Source organism: Salvelinus namaycush, chromosome 30 (assembly GCF_016432855.1).
Source record: "Salvelinus namaycush isolate Seneca chromosome 30, SaNama_1.0, whole genome shotgun sequence".
In the NCBI taxonomy this organism is placed as follows: domain Eukaryota; kingdom Metazoa; phylum Chordata; class Actinopteri; order Salmoniformes; family Salmonidae; genus Salvelinus; species Salvelinus namaycush.
The window spans coordinates 30,293,382-30,308,587 of record NC_052336.1 but is presented as its reverse complement, the minus strand read 5'-3'; the positions used below and the strand labels follow the sequence as shown (position 1 = coordinate 30,308,587).

At 45.2% G+C, this 15,206-nt stretch overlaps 1 pseudogene; it reads right to left on the bottom strand.

Moving 5' to 3' along the window:
• The window catches only part of LOC120025093, a 119,336-nt pseudogene that overhangs the window by 47,737 nt on the left and 56,393 nt on the right, over nt 1-15,206 (bottom strand).

Genomic DNA, 15,206 nt, shown 5'->3' with positions numbered 1-15,206 from the left:
GGGAATGTACGTACAGTCACTGTGGGGACGACGTCATCGATGCACTCATTGATGAAGCAAGTGACTGATGTGGTGTACTCCTCAATGCCATCAGAAGAATCTCAGAACATATTCCAGTATGTGCTTGCAAAACAGTCCTGTAGCTTGGCATCTGTTTCATCTGACCACTTTTTTATTGCCGAGTCACTGGTGCTTCCTGCTTTAATTTTTGCTTGTAAGCAGGAATCAGGAGGATAGAAATATGATCAGATTTGCCAAATAGAGGGCGAGGGAGAGCTTTGTACATGTCTCTGTGTGGAGTAAAGGTAGTCTTGAGTTTTTTCCCCCCCTCTGGATGCACATTTAACATGCTGGTAGAAATGAGATGAGGTAAAACGGATTTAAGATTCCCTACATTGATGTCCCCGGCCACTAGGAGCGCCGCCTTACCGCTTCCTGTTTGTTTATGGCCGTATACAGCTCATTGACTGCGCTCTTAGTGCCAGCGTCGGTTTGTGGTGGTAAATAGACAGCTACGAAGAATATAGATGAAAACTTTCTAGGTAGATAGTGTGGTCTACAGCTATCAGTGTGGTCTACAGCTATCATGAGATACCCTACCTTAGGCGAGTAAAACCTTGAGACTTCCTTAGATATCGTGCACCAGCTGTTGTTCACAAATATACATAGAACGTCACCCCTTGTCTTACCTGAGGCTGCTGTTCTATCCTGCTGGTACAGTGTATAACCCGCCAGAGGCATGTTATTCATGTCGCCGTTCAGCCATGACTCAGTGAAACATAAGATTTTACCGTTATAATGTCTCATTTGTAGGATATAAGTGCTTTAAGTGCTTTTATTATCCAGCGATTTTACGTTGACCAATAGTGCGTTGGCAAAGGCAGATTAGACACTCTTCGCCTCATCCTCACAAGGCACCCCAATCTCCTTCCGCAAAACCTCCGTCTATTTCTCCTGCGAATGACAGGGATGAGGGCCTGTTCGGGTGTCTGGAGTAAATCCCTCTAGTCCGACTCATTAAAGATAAATTCATCGTCCAATTCAAGGTGAGTAATCGCTCTTCTGATGTCCAGAAACTCTTTCCGGTAATAAGAGACGGTAGCAGCAACATAATGTACAAAATAAGTTACAAAAAAATAGCACGGTTGGTTAAGAGCCCATAAAACGGCAGCCATCTTCATTATCAACATGTGACCTCTTTAGGATTAGCAAAAACTGGGATGGTCAGGTGTTCCACTATAACTTTCATAGTAAATCAAGAGGGACTGCCATTTTGGGTGATATTTTTTTATCTGCTATAAGCAATTTAGATTACCAGTCAACAATTTCTGTTCAACAGATCATTACGAAGAACTACTTTTCTTCAGAAATACAGTGCAATCGGAAAGTACTCAGACCCTTTGACTGTTCCACATTTTGTTACATTATTCAAAAATGTATTAAATTGTTTTTTATTATTACATTTTTTTTTAAATTGAAAACTGAAATATCACAAGTATTCAGACCCTTTACTCAGTACTTTGTTGAAGCACCTGTGGCAGCGATTACAGCTTTGAGTCTTCTTGGGTAAGACACTACAAGCTTGGCACACCTGCATTTGGGGAGTTTCTCCCATTCTTCTCTGCAGATCCTCTGAAGCTCTGTCGGGTTGGATGGAGAGCGTCGCTGCACAGCCATTTTCAGGTCTCTCCAGAGATGTTCGATCGGATTCAAGTCCGGGCTCTGGCTTGGCCACTCAAGAACATTCAGAGACTTTTCCCGAAGCCACTCCTGCGTTGTCTTGGCTGTGTGCTTAGGGTCGTTGTCTTGATGGAAGGTGAATCTTTGCCCCAGTCTAAGGACCTGAGCACTCTGGAGAAAATGTTCATCAAGGATCTCTCAGTACTTTGCTCTGTTCATATTTCCCTCGATCCTGACTAGTCTCCTGGTCCCTGCTGCTGAAAAACATCCCCACAGCATGATGCTGCTTCACCATAGATATGGTGCCAGGTTTCCTCCAGATGGGACGCTTGGCATTCAGGCCAAAGAGTTCAATTCTGTTTTCATCAGACCAGAGCATCTTAAGGATGATCAATGGAAACAGGATGCACCTGAGCTCAATTTCTAGTTTCATAGCAATAGGTCTTAATACTTTTTCTGTGCAAAATGTTTTCGTTTTGTCATTATGGGGTGTTGTGTGTAGATTGATGAGGAAAAATGAAATGTAATTAATTTTTAGAATAAGGACGTAAAATAACCAAATGTGGGGAAAAAGGAAGGGGTCTGAATACTTTCCGAATGCACTGTATGCTATGTGTAAGGCTTGGCGTTTCCTACACCCTACAGATACAGTATTTGTTTCTTCTCTTGTTCATCAAACATGCAAAAAATTATCCCAAACCTCCAGAAATCTATTTATTATAGATGGTGATAGTTGAGACCTAAAAGTTCCGATGACCTCGAATGAATTCCACAAAGTTGTCAACAGTGACACTCAAATCCGTAAAAGGTGTTGTTGATGTAAATAAAATCAATCTTCTAGTTTTTATTTTTCCTGTCAAAATGAGGGAAAGCTAGCTCTTACAGTGTCTTCAGAAAGTATTCACACCCCTTGACTTTTTCCACATTTCGTTGTGTTCCAGCCTGAATTTAAAATGGATTACCTTTATATTTTGTCACTGGCCTACACACAATACTCCATAATGTCAAAGTGGAATTATGTTTTTAGACATTTTTCAAATGAATTAAACATTTAAAGCCGAAATGTCTTGAGTCAAAAAGCATTTAACCCCTTTGTTATGGCAAGCCTAAATAAGTTCAGAAGAAAAAATTTGCTTAACAAGTCACATAATACAATGCCTGGACACTCTCTGTGTGCAATACTAATGGTTGACATGATTTTTGAATGACCATCTCATCTCTCACACATACAGATAATTGTAAGGTCCCTCAGTCAAGCAGTGAATTTCAAACACAGATACAACCACAAAGACCAAGGAGGTTTTCCAATGCCTCGCAAAGGGCACCTATTGGTATATGGGTAAATAAAACATTTTTAAAAGCAGACATTGAATATCCCTTTGAGCAAGTTATTAATTACACTTTCGATGGTGCATCAATACACCCAGTCACTAAAGATACAGGCATCCTTCCTAACTTAGTTGCCGAAGAGGAAGGAAACTGTGTGGCCAATTGTGATTTTAAAACAGTTACAGAGTTTAATGGCTGTGATATGAGAAAACTGAGGATGGATCAACAACATTGTAGCTACACACTAACCTAAATGACATAGTGAAGGAGGGAGCCTGTACAGAATAATAATATTCCAAAACCATGCGTCCTGTTTGAAAGAAATGTGGCAAAGAAATTAACTTCATGTCCTGAATACAAAGCCTTATGTTTGGGGAAAATCCAACAACACGTCACTGAGTACCACGCTTCATATTTTCAAGCTTGGTGGTGGCTGCATCATGTTATGGGTATGCTTGTCATCGGCAAGGACTTGGGAGTAAAAATAATAAAAACGGAACAGAGCTAAGCACAGGCAAAATCCTAGAGGAAAACTTGGTTCAGTCTGCTTTTCAACAGACACTGTGAGACAAATTCACTTTTCAGCAGGACAATAACCTAAAATACAAGGCCAAATATACACTATAGTTGCTTACCAAGACAAAATTGAATGTTCCTGAGTGGACTAGTTACAGTTTGGACTTAAAGGACTTGAAAAATCTATGGCTGTCTAGCAATGATCAACAATAAACTTAAAAGAGCTTGAAGAATTAAAATAATAATAATGTGTGCAAATATTTCACATTCCAGGTGTGCAAAGCAATTAGAGACTTACTCAGAAAGACTCACAGCAGTAATTGCTGCCAAAGGTGATTCTAGCATATACTGCATCACTGCCAGTATTGCATCACTGCCTGTATTGCATCACTGCCTGGTACGGCAATTGCTCGGCCTCTGACCGCAAGGCACTACAGAGGGTAGTGCGTACGGCCCAGTACATCACTGGGGCTAAGCTGCCTGCCATCCAGGACCTCTATACCAGGCGGTGTGAGAGGAAGGCCCTAAGAATAGTCAAAGACCTCAGCCACACCAGTCATAGACTGTTCTCTCTACTACCGCATGGCAAGCGGTACCGGAGTGCCAAGTCTAGGACAAAAAGGCTTCTCAACAGTTTTTACCACCAAGCCATAAGACTCCTGAACAGGTAATCAAATGGCTACCCGGACAATTTGCATTGAAGTCTAAATACACTAAGTTGACTGTGCCTTTAAACAGCTTGGAAAATTTAAGAAAAAGATGTCATGGCTTTAGAAGCTTCTGATAGGCTAATTGACATCATTTGAGTTATTTGGAGGTGTATTTCAAGGCCTACCTTCAAACTCAGTGCCTATTTGTTTTACATCATGGGAAAATGAAAAGAAAAGAAATTGTAGACCTCCACAAGTCTGGTTCATCCTTGGGACCAATTTCCAAATGCCTGAAGGTACCACGTTCACCTGTACAAACAATAGTACGCAAGTATGAACACTATGGGATCACGCAGCCGTCATACCACTCAGGAAGGAGAGAGATGAACATACTTTAGTAAGAAAAGTGCAAATCAATCCCAGTACAACAGCAAAGGACCTTGTGAAGGTGCTGGAGGAAACAGGTAGAAAAGTATCTATATCCACAGTAAAACAAGTCCTATATCAACATAATCTGAAAGGCTGCTCAGCAAGGAAGAAGCCACTGCTCCAAAACCGCCATAAAAAACCCTGACTACAGTTTGCAATTGCACATGGGGCCAAAGATTGTACTTTTTTGAGAAATGTCCTCTGGTCTGATGAAACAAAATTAGAACTGTTTGGCCATAATGACCATCGTTATGTTTGGAGGAAAAATGGCGAGGCTTGCAAGCCGAAGAACACCATCCCAACCTTGAAGCATGGGGGTGACAGCATCATTTTGTGGGGGTGCTTTGCTGCAGGAGGGACTGGTGCACTTCACAAAATATATGGTGTCATGAGGGAGGAAAATTATGTGGATATATTGAAGCAACATCTCAAGACATCAGGCAGGAAGCTAAAGCTTGGTCGCAAATGGGTCTTCCAAATGGACAATGACCCCAAGCATACTTCCAAAGTTGTGACAAAATGGCGTAAAGACAACAAAGTCAAGCTATTGGAGTGGCTATCACAAAGCCCTGACCTCAATCCCATAGAAAATGTGTGGGCAGAACTGAAAAAGCTTGCGCGAGCAAGGAGGCCTACAAACCTGACTCAGTTACACCAGCTCTGTAAGGAGGAATGGGCCAAAATGCACCCAACTTATTGTGGGAAGCTTGTGGAAGGCTACCCAAAACGTTTGACCCAAGTTAAACAATTTAAAGGCAATGCTACCAAATACTAATTGACCCTAGATTGTAAACTGTCATGGTCAAAACATATTGATGCAGTAGTAGCTAAGATGAAAAATCTGTCTATAATAAAGCGATGCTCTGCCTTCTTAACATATCATCAACAAGGCAGGTCCTACAGGCTCTAGTTTTGTCGCACCTTGACTACTGTTCAGTCGTGTGGTCAGGTGCCACAAAAAAACGACTTAGGAAAATTGCAATTGGCTCAGAATAGGGCAGCGCGGCTGGCCCTTGGGATGTACACAGAGAGCTAATATTAATAACATTCATGTCAATCTATCCTGGCTGAAAGTGGAGGAGAGATTGACTTCATCACTACTTTTATTTATGAGAGGTATTGACATATTGAATGCACCGAGCGGTCTGTCTAAACTACTGGCACACAGCTCGGACACCCATGTATACCCCACAAGACATGCCACAAGAGGTTTCTTCACAGTCCCCAAGTACAGAACAGACTATGGGAGGCGCACAGTACTACATAGAGCCATGACTACATGGAACTCCATTCCACATCAAGTAACTGAGGCAAGCAGTAAAATTCGATTTAAAAAACAGACAAAAACAACAACACTGTATGGAAAAACAGGGACTGTGAAGCAACACAAACATTGCCACAGACACATGCACACACACACACGATAACATATAAAGTAATATACTTAGTAATGTAGATATGTGGTAGTGGTGGAGTATGGACCTGAGGGCACACAGTGTTGTGAAATCTGTGAATGTATTGTAACATTTAAAAAATTGTATAAACAGCCTTAGTTTTGCTGGACCCCAGGAAGAGTAGCTGCTGCTTTGGCACCAGCTAATGGGGATCCATAATAAATACAAATACTTCACAGTCCCCGCTGTTACATAAGGTGTATTCTTATCAGTTTGTTTTCTTCAATCTGATTCTACTGATGTGGAATAGAGTTCCATGTAGTACTGTGCGCCTCCCATAGTCTGTTCTTGACTTGGGGATTGTGAAGAGACCTTTGGTGGCATTTTTTGTGGTGTATGCATGGGTGTCCGAGCTGTGTGCTAGTAGTTTAAACAGACACTTCAGTGCATTCAGCATGTCAACACTTTTTACAAAGCAAGGAGGGATGAAGTCAATCTCTCCTCCACTTTGAGCCATGGGAGATTTACATGCATATTATTGTTAGCTCTCCGTGTACATTTAAGGGCCAACCGTGCTGCCATGTTCTGAGCCAACTGTAATTTTCCGAGATCCCTCTTTCTGCCACCTGACCACACGACTGCACAGTAGTCAAGGTGTGACAAAACTAGGGCCTTTAAGACCTGCCTTGTTGATGGTGTTGTTAAAAAGGCAGAGCAGCGCTTTATTATGGACCATGACAGTTTACAATCCAGGGTTATTCCAAGCAGTTTAGTCACCTGAACTGGTCAATTTCCACATGATTTATTACAAGATTTAGTTGAAGTTTAGGGTTTAGAGAATAATTTGTCCCAAATACAATAGTTTTAGAAACATTTAGGACTAACTTATTCCTTGCCAACCATTCTGAAACTAACTGCAGCTCTTTGTTAAGTGTTGCAGTGATTTCACTCGCTTTAGTAGCTGACGTGTATATGTCACGATCGTCTTTATGTGGAAGAGAGGACCAAGGCGCAGCGTGATACGAATACATCTTCTTTAATTATAACGAAGACGAAACAAACACTTTTACAAACTAATACAAAAAACGACCGTGAAGCTACAAACCTACGTGCACACATGCAACATAGACATAGACAATTACCCACAACCTGTCTAATGCCTATGGCTGCCTTAAATATGGCTCCCAATCAGAGACAATGATAGACAGCTGTCTCTGATTGAGAACCACTCAGGCAACCATAGACATACCTAGACACCTACACTGAACACAACCCCATAAACTCTACCAAAACCCCCTAGACACTACAAACACCCTCGACTAGACAAAAAACACACAAACATCCCCCATGTCACACCCTGACCCAACTAAAATAATAAAGAAAACAAAGATAACTAAGGCCAGGGCGTGACAGTAGCCCCCCCCCCCCCAAAGGTGCGGACTCCGGCCGCAAACCTGACACAGAAGGGGAGGGTCCGGGTGGGCCTTCTTATGGCGGCGGCTCGGGTGCGGGACGTGGCACCCACTTCACCATAGTCACTACCCGCTTTGGTGGCGCCTCTGGAGCGGCGACCCTTTCAGCGAGTCCTGGACTGAATACCTTTCTAGAGGGCGCCACTGGACGAAGGGGTAGCTCCGGACTGAGGGGCGGCTCCGGACTGAAGGGCGGCTCCGGACTGAGGGGCGGCTCCGGACTGGCGGGCGGCTCCGGACTGGCGGGCGGCTCTGGCAGATCCTGGCTGGCGGGCGGCTCTGGCAGATCCTGGCTGGCGGGCGGCTCTGGCAGATCCTGGCTGGCGGGCGGCTCTGGCAGATCCTGGCTGGCGGGCGGCTCTGGCAGCTCCTGGCTGGCGGGCGGCTCTGGCAGCTCCTGGCTGGCGGGCGGCTCTGGCAGCTCCTGGCTGGCGGGCGGCTCTGGCAGCTCCTGGCTGGCGGGCGGCTCTGGCAGCTCCTGGCTGGCGGGCGGCTCTGGCAGCTCCTGGCTGGCGGGCGGCTCTGGCAGCTCCTGGCTGGCGGGCGGCTCTGGCAGCTCCTGGCTGGCGGGCGGCTCTGGCTGCTCCTGACTGGCGGGCGGCTCTGGCTGCTCCTGACTGGCGGGCGGCTCTGGCTGCTCCTGACTGGCGGGCGGCTCTGGCTGCTCCTGACTGGCGGGCGGCTCTGGCTGCTCCTGACTGGCGGGCGGCTCTAGCGGCTCCTGACTGACGGACGGCTCTAGCGGCTCCTGACTGACGGACGGCTTTGAAGGCTCAGGACAGACGGGCAGCTCAGACGGCGCTGGGCAGACGGGCAGCGCAGGCGGCGCTTGGCAGACGGACAGCTCAGACGGCGTTGGGCAGACGGGCAGTGCAGGCGATGCTGGGCAGACGGGCAGCGCAGACGGCGCTGGGCAGACGGCAGACTCTGGCCGGCTGAGGCGCACAGTAGGCCTGGTGCGTGGTGCCGGAACTGATGGTACCGGGCTAAGGACACGCACCTCAAGGCTAGTGCGGGGAGCAGCAACAGGACGCACAGGACTCTGGAGACGCACAGGAGGCTTGGTGCGTGGTGCCGGAACTGGTGGTACCGGGCTGGAGACACACACCATAGGGCGAGTGCGTGGAGGAGGAACAGGGCTCTGGGGATGCACTGGAAGCCTGGTGCGTGGTGTTGGTACTGGGCTGGGGCGGGGAGGTGGCGCCGGATATACCGGACCGTGCAGGCGTACTGGCTCCCTTGAGCACTGAGCCTGCCCAACCTTACCTGGTTGAATGCTCCCCGTAGCCCGACCAGTGCGGGGAGGTGGAATAACCCGCACTGGGCTGTGTTGGCGAACCGGGGACACCATGCGTAAGGCTGGTGCCATGTATGCCGGCCCGAGGAGACGCACTGGAGACCAGACGCGTTGAGCCGGCTTCATGGCACCTGGCTCAATGCCCAATCTAGCCCGGCCGATACGAGGAGCTGGAATGTACCGCACCGGGCTATGCACACGTACAGGAGACACCGTGCGCTCTACCGCATAACACTGTGTCTGCCCGTACTCTCGCTTCCCACGGTAAGCACGGGGAGTTGGCGCAGGTCTCCTACCTGACTTCGCCACACTCCCTTGTAGCCCCCTAACCAAAGAAATTTTTGGGCTTGACTCACAGGCTTCCAGCCTCGCTTCCGTGCTGCCTCCTCATACCACCGCCTCTCGGCTTTAGCTGCCTCCAGCTCTTCACGAGGGCGGCGATATTCTCCAGGTTGTGCCCAGGGTCCCTTACCGTCCAGAATTTCCTCCCATGTCCAGAAATCCTGCGATCGCTGCTGCTGGTTTTTCCCACGCTGCTTGGTCCTTGGTTGGTGGGTAATTCTGTCACGATCGTCTTTATGTGGAAGAGAGGACCAAGGCGCAGCGTGATACGAATACATCTTCTTTAATTATAACGAAGACGCTCTAGATCCCAACTCCAGTCAAAAACTCTGGTAATGCACACAACAGGGGCGACTGTAAACTCAGTAACACACAGGGGGTTATATTATGGGGGCTGCACCTAGGGGGTAAGGTGTTTGGTGTGACAGTCAACTGGGGGACAACGAGTGATGCTGACAAATAACCAGGGATGGGAGTTCAATAATTTTGCTCTTAATGTGCTCCAAAATGTCCCTGAAATTTCAGAGAGCGCCTTCTGTCTGACTGGAAGGCCACTTGTTCCATTCAATTTAAATTTGATGGAGAGCAGGTGAAAGACGAATCAAACAAAAGTGAGTTTCCATCAACCTCTTCAGCAGTGAGAGACACTGGTGATAGAATAAATAAAACATATAGGTAACCCTTCTCTTTCCAAACCAGATCTTTGAGGCTTTTGAAGTTAGGGATAGTTTTGGGGCTTCCTTGTGTTAATTTTCCCCCCCAATTCAACTTGGGAATATAATGCATCACATTCTTTTTTTCACAGCAACTAGGGCAATACTCTAGTGGATATTATCAGCAAAGAATGGCTTTGGGAGAAACACAAGTCTTAAAACTAGTCTAAAGTAACTAGTCTTAAAAGGGTCAATGAAGACTATTTTATCTCACCAAGAGGAAAATTGGTTACTTGGACTATAAGCTACTGCATAGATACTGAATCACAAGTCTGAATTAAATTAAAGTTTAAAAATACAAAAACAAGACAACCCCTTGAGGTAATATCCTTCTGACTACAAAACAATGCAAAACCTTTAAAGCACGACCCATGCTTTTTGACAGAGGTTTTCTAGGCCTACATATACAGGGAAAGGAGGAGTGATAAGAGTAACAAAAAGGGGGGGGGGGGGGGGACATAGGGGGCGCAGACGCAGGGGTTGTGCTGTTCATTTAATGCAAGGTTAGGCAGGCATCGCTGATGAATGGACTGTCGACAGGAGAACAAAAGCAGACGCTCCATCACGGCGGACGAACGCTCTCGCAAGTACAAGCGCACACACGGTCCATTCTCTCCGTCACACATGTGGTCCACACGCAGGGTAGAAGTTACCGATAGTAAAATATCTAGGATTTAAGCACCTCTAAAATCCTAACTTTAGCCCATGAGGGGGAAACCACACAACTGACCAGTATCTATGGGAAATTTCATCCAAATCCCACAGTCTGCCAATATCCACAATACCCCTGTGAAATACTGGTCAAACACAGTGACCCAAGAGCCCCCCTTAACCTGTCAGAGATTCCGTTAATTGTAAAATTCAGTCAAATGTTCAGTCACACAGATTTTTAGAAGATTTGAAGGAAAAATCTGCCTGACATTTGTTTTTACAAGAAAATGAACACAAAAGCACTACAAAGTGAGATTTATAATTTTTCATTGCATCGGCCAATCCACACACCAAGAAATGGAACAAATAAAAAAAGTGGATATTTTAAATTATGGGGCAGAGAGAAGACAAAAAAAAAAATTAGAGGATGTTTACAAATTCCATTAGATTCACAGGGCCGACAGAGCAGAGGCAGATAATAACCAGCTATTGATTAACTTTTTAAATAGTGGAGAGACACTGGTGCCACACTGCACAATGCTCTCAGAATACAATGGGCCACCAAAAACAAATCACTTGCCGGAGTCCACCAGGGCTATTTCTGCTCTATATGTTCTCTGTGTGTAATTCGCAAAATGCCACCCTATTCCCTTCATAGTGCACCGCCTTTGACCAGCGCTCTATGCCGATCAGTCTGAGAGCTTCCCAGAGGGGGAGACATGGTGACGAGCCGCAGTGTGAGTGCCTGCCAGCACAGCACAGAATAGACTAGCTGATAGGTGGATGATAGTTCACCGTACAGAGTGAACTATCATCCACCCCCTGCCTAGTGCCTAAGATTGGTTACAGAGAAGATTTAATCAAGGGGTCTCTGATTATGGTCTTAAAAGCGACTGGAAGTGTGGGCTTTTGCTGCACTAAGGCAAATGTTTTTTTTTAAATGATCAACTAATCACGGTTATCACCAAAAGACCAGTTTTATCAGGTGTGTTAGAGCTGTTAGTTTCTTAATTTTGATTCTCCATTTGGTTAGAACGTACATTTTTCTTCTGCCCCCCCCCTCCCACAACCCCATACACACAAAGCTTGTTGAGAGGCTCAGGGTCAGCCACATTGCAGCACACCTCAATGTAGAGCAATTTTGAGTTTTAGTGCTCAACGACAGTGGTTTGTACTTGGGATAAGAGACAGCAGTTCCCAGTGGGAATGAAATGGCGCAGAACATTTTGAAATGGGGAGGTACTACCTGGACTTGTCCCATAAGAGCGCCCAATTTCTGCTGCAAAATGCCAAGTTGTGCCATATTGAACATGACCCAAATGCCCACCACCCAATCTGTAGTTTTGACCTCATTAGAAATTGTAGAAGGCACCAAAATGTGCAAATTTAACAAAGATTAAATATGCATTAAATGTTTATATTCAAGGTACAGAAAGAACACGATCATAAGTAACACGATCTCCCTGGTGTGACAAACTCCTTTCATACGCGATGCAACCATGCATGTAATCAGCCACACCTGGGGATCAGGAGGATTTTCTATCAATCACACTAGTGTACCACCCACCTGACCCTTCCTAGCCAATTAGCTGGCCCCATTTATCACCACACCTGTGATCAATCCTCACAGCTGACAGCCTTGATTAAATCAGAAGATTGAGTTAGGCGTGCGTGTGTCTGTGTGTGCGCGTGCGACTCACCGTGCAGTCTGTGCTGTCTGTAATCTTCAGGCAGAAGTCTGATGTAAACTCCAGCTCGGAGAGACACACTGTGTTACGATCAATCCCCTGGGAAGAGCAGTCCACAAACCAAAGATCAATACACACACACACGCTTTCAAATTCTGTGATCAAACAAACCAGGAAATTAGAACATGCTTTTGGTCTTATCAAGCAAGAAACAGAAGAGCAGTGAAGAAACAGCAACACAAGACAACTAAGCACTTGTACCTCAAGGTGATTGCTTTCCCCCTGTTCTTGAGTGTAATTCACCAAAAACACAATACTTACCACAACAGAGGCCAAAACAAGAGGTTTGAACCCAAACAAAGGACTTTCGTGCTTTAAAAAAAGTTGGTACATTACACAAGTACAACAACTAGGGACAGTTTCACACCCCTTTTCAATTTGACTTTCTAAAGCACATTCCTTAACATTCTGAGAAAAAAGCCATAGCTGTTTGAACAGGGATTCCCAATTCCCTGAGACAGGCTTTTAATTTTACGCCGTTCCGACCATCCTTAATGGAATGTTGGATCGTATCAGAGGGAGGCAATGGATGAGAATCCATGCAATTTGGGCCGAGGGGGAGCTGTCCATTTTTCACTGGAGGGGAGAAACTATCGATTAGAAGATTCAAATTCCATTATTTCACCCGCTCCGCTCGTTCATTATGGGAGAGACGTGGGAAAGAACATGCTACTTAACAAAAAGGAGGATGGGTAGAGGAAGGAGCGTCCATGGAAATGACAGAGAATATGACAAAAAAAGGTTTTAAAAAGGTATCCATGCTCTCATTTGTGTGTGTGATATAGAATGTCTGTTAGGAAACGCAATGTGTGTGTATACGGTGTATGTAAGTTCAGGATCTAAGAGGATGATTGCGCTTGTAGTGTGTGTGTATTAGTGAGTGTGTTGTACTCTCCCTGCAGTGTGTGTGTATGTGTAGTCTCTCTGCAGTGTGTGTGTGTGTGTGTGTGTGTGTGTGTGTGTGTGTGTGTGTGTGTGTGTGTGTGTGTGTGTGTGTGTGTGTGTGTGTGTGTGTGTGTGTGTGTGTGTGTGTGTGTGTGTGTGTGTGTGTTTTCTCCATTAGCTCAGTGAGTGCCTCTCCATTTGCAGGGGGGAGAGAGTAATGAAGTTTCCTAAAGAGGAACTTAAACAAGGATTAGACTTATCAATCACCCAGCGCTACAGCTCTGCCACACACGTACACACGTACACACGTACACACGTACACACGTACACACACACACACACACACAAACAACCTGCCTCCAGGGACCTCTCTCTCTCTATGACTAACTCTCTCTCCCTATCTCTGTATTCACCCTCTACACCCACTCAATTTCTGAAACCTTTTTCCTTTATATATACAGTACCTCTTCTGTGTGTGTGTGTGTGTGTGTGTGTGTGTGTGTACCTGTATGACTGCAGGCTTAGAGATGAGTGTCTGGCCGGAGAACCTGCACCAAGGCCTTCTTCATGCACGCCATCTTGAACCCGTACACGTCATCACAGAATGCAATACGGCCCTGGTGCTTCTCCGTGTCGCCCACTGCAGCCAGGCTGATGGTGCAACGATCTGGGTAGACTAAAAAGAGAGTAAGAGGGTGAGATGTATGGATAGACTGAACATAGAGGAGAAGAGTGATAGGGGAGTAGAGATGGGCATTTGAAATGATTTTACTATTTGAATATCATACATCCTCTACTCTCATCACCAATCAAAATGCCACAACAGCAAACGGTGTGCATTTGTTTTCAGGGTGTTATATCGGGTGTTTTGACTAACAGTAGCCTAGGCTAACAGCAACAGTGAATGAAAAGTCTGACGTTCGCCATCACAGAACTGATTCTGAGTGTTTTGCGTTGATCTGTTTCTTATGTTGTGAACCCGCTGTTGGAGACAAAGCGTTTTAATTGTTAAAATAGTCCAAAAGAAAATACAAAAGAAATGTATACTCACAGGTGTTGAAATTCTAACGTCTGTTCGGATATCCTGATATTCTATAACTGTGCCCATCCCTATAGGCGAGGGAGTGGAGATATAATGGCCAAGTCCGGATACCCGTACTTGCATCCTAAATAGTAGGCTGTTTGGGTATGCCTTTTCCCCCTGATTCCACTGCTGAATCTGAATTTCTGACTTGCTATCAACGCTGTGGTTGCGTGCACTATCGAGACCTTTAATCATACTAATATGAATTTCTAGTCTGGTGTTGTGTGGGAAATCCTGAAGAGTCAGGATCTGGGGCTCATGCCCCAGATATTTTTGCCAACTTTTACTTCACTACATTCCTAAATAAAATAATGTACTTTTTACTCCATACATTTTTCCTGACATCCAAAAGTACTCGTTATATTTGGACAGGAAAATGGTCCAATTCACACACTTACCAAGAGAACATCCCTAGTCATCCCTACGGCCTCTCATCTGCCGGACTCACTAAACACCAATGCTTAGTTTGTAAATGATGTCTGAGTGTTGGAGTGTGCCGCTGCTATCCATCAAAAAAAAAAAAAAGAGACAATTGTGATTTGATTACTCGTTACCATATTTAGCTTACAATATGTGTACCAATTTCTCATACCAGTTATAAATGAGGAAAGGAGGCAAGGAAGTTATTGCAAACATTACCCAAACAGTACAAAACACATTTGACATGAATTTCACTCCCATAATAAGAGACTCTGGTGTCCTAGTTGTTGTGGGTGTTGCAGTCGGCATCCATTCCATAAAGCACCAGTAACGAGGATATCCATCAAATACCAGACCCGTATGGCCGCTCTGTCCTACTTTTTACACTTTCTGTCAATACTGACCTTGTTTGTGACTCATGTTTATGACTGCGACAAAAATACAAAACCAGGCTTGTTGTAGAATCTGAGCCAAACCAGGCTCAAAAAAACACTGAAGACTATAGCCCCTTCTGAATGTATTCTATAAACATTAAACCATGAATTTGAAATAAACAAACATGAGTCTTAATGTGTTTTGTAAAAGTTAAACATCTA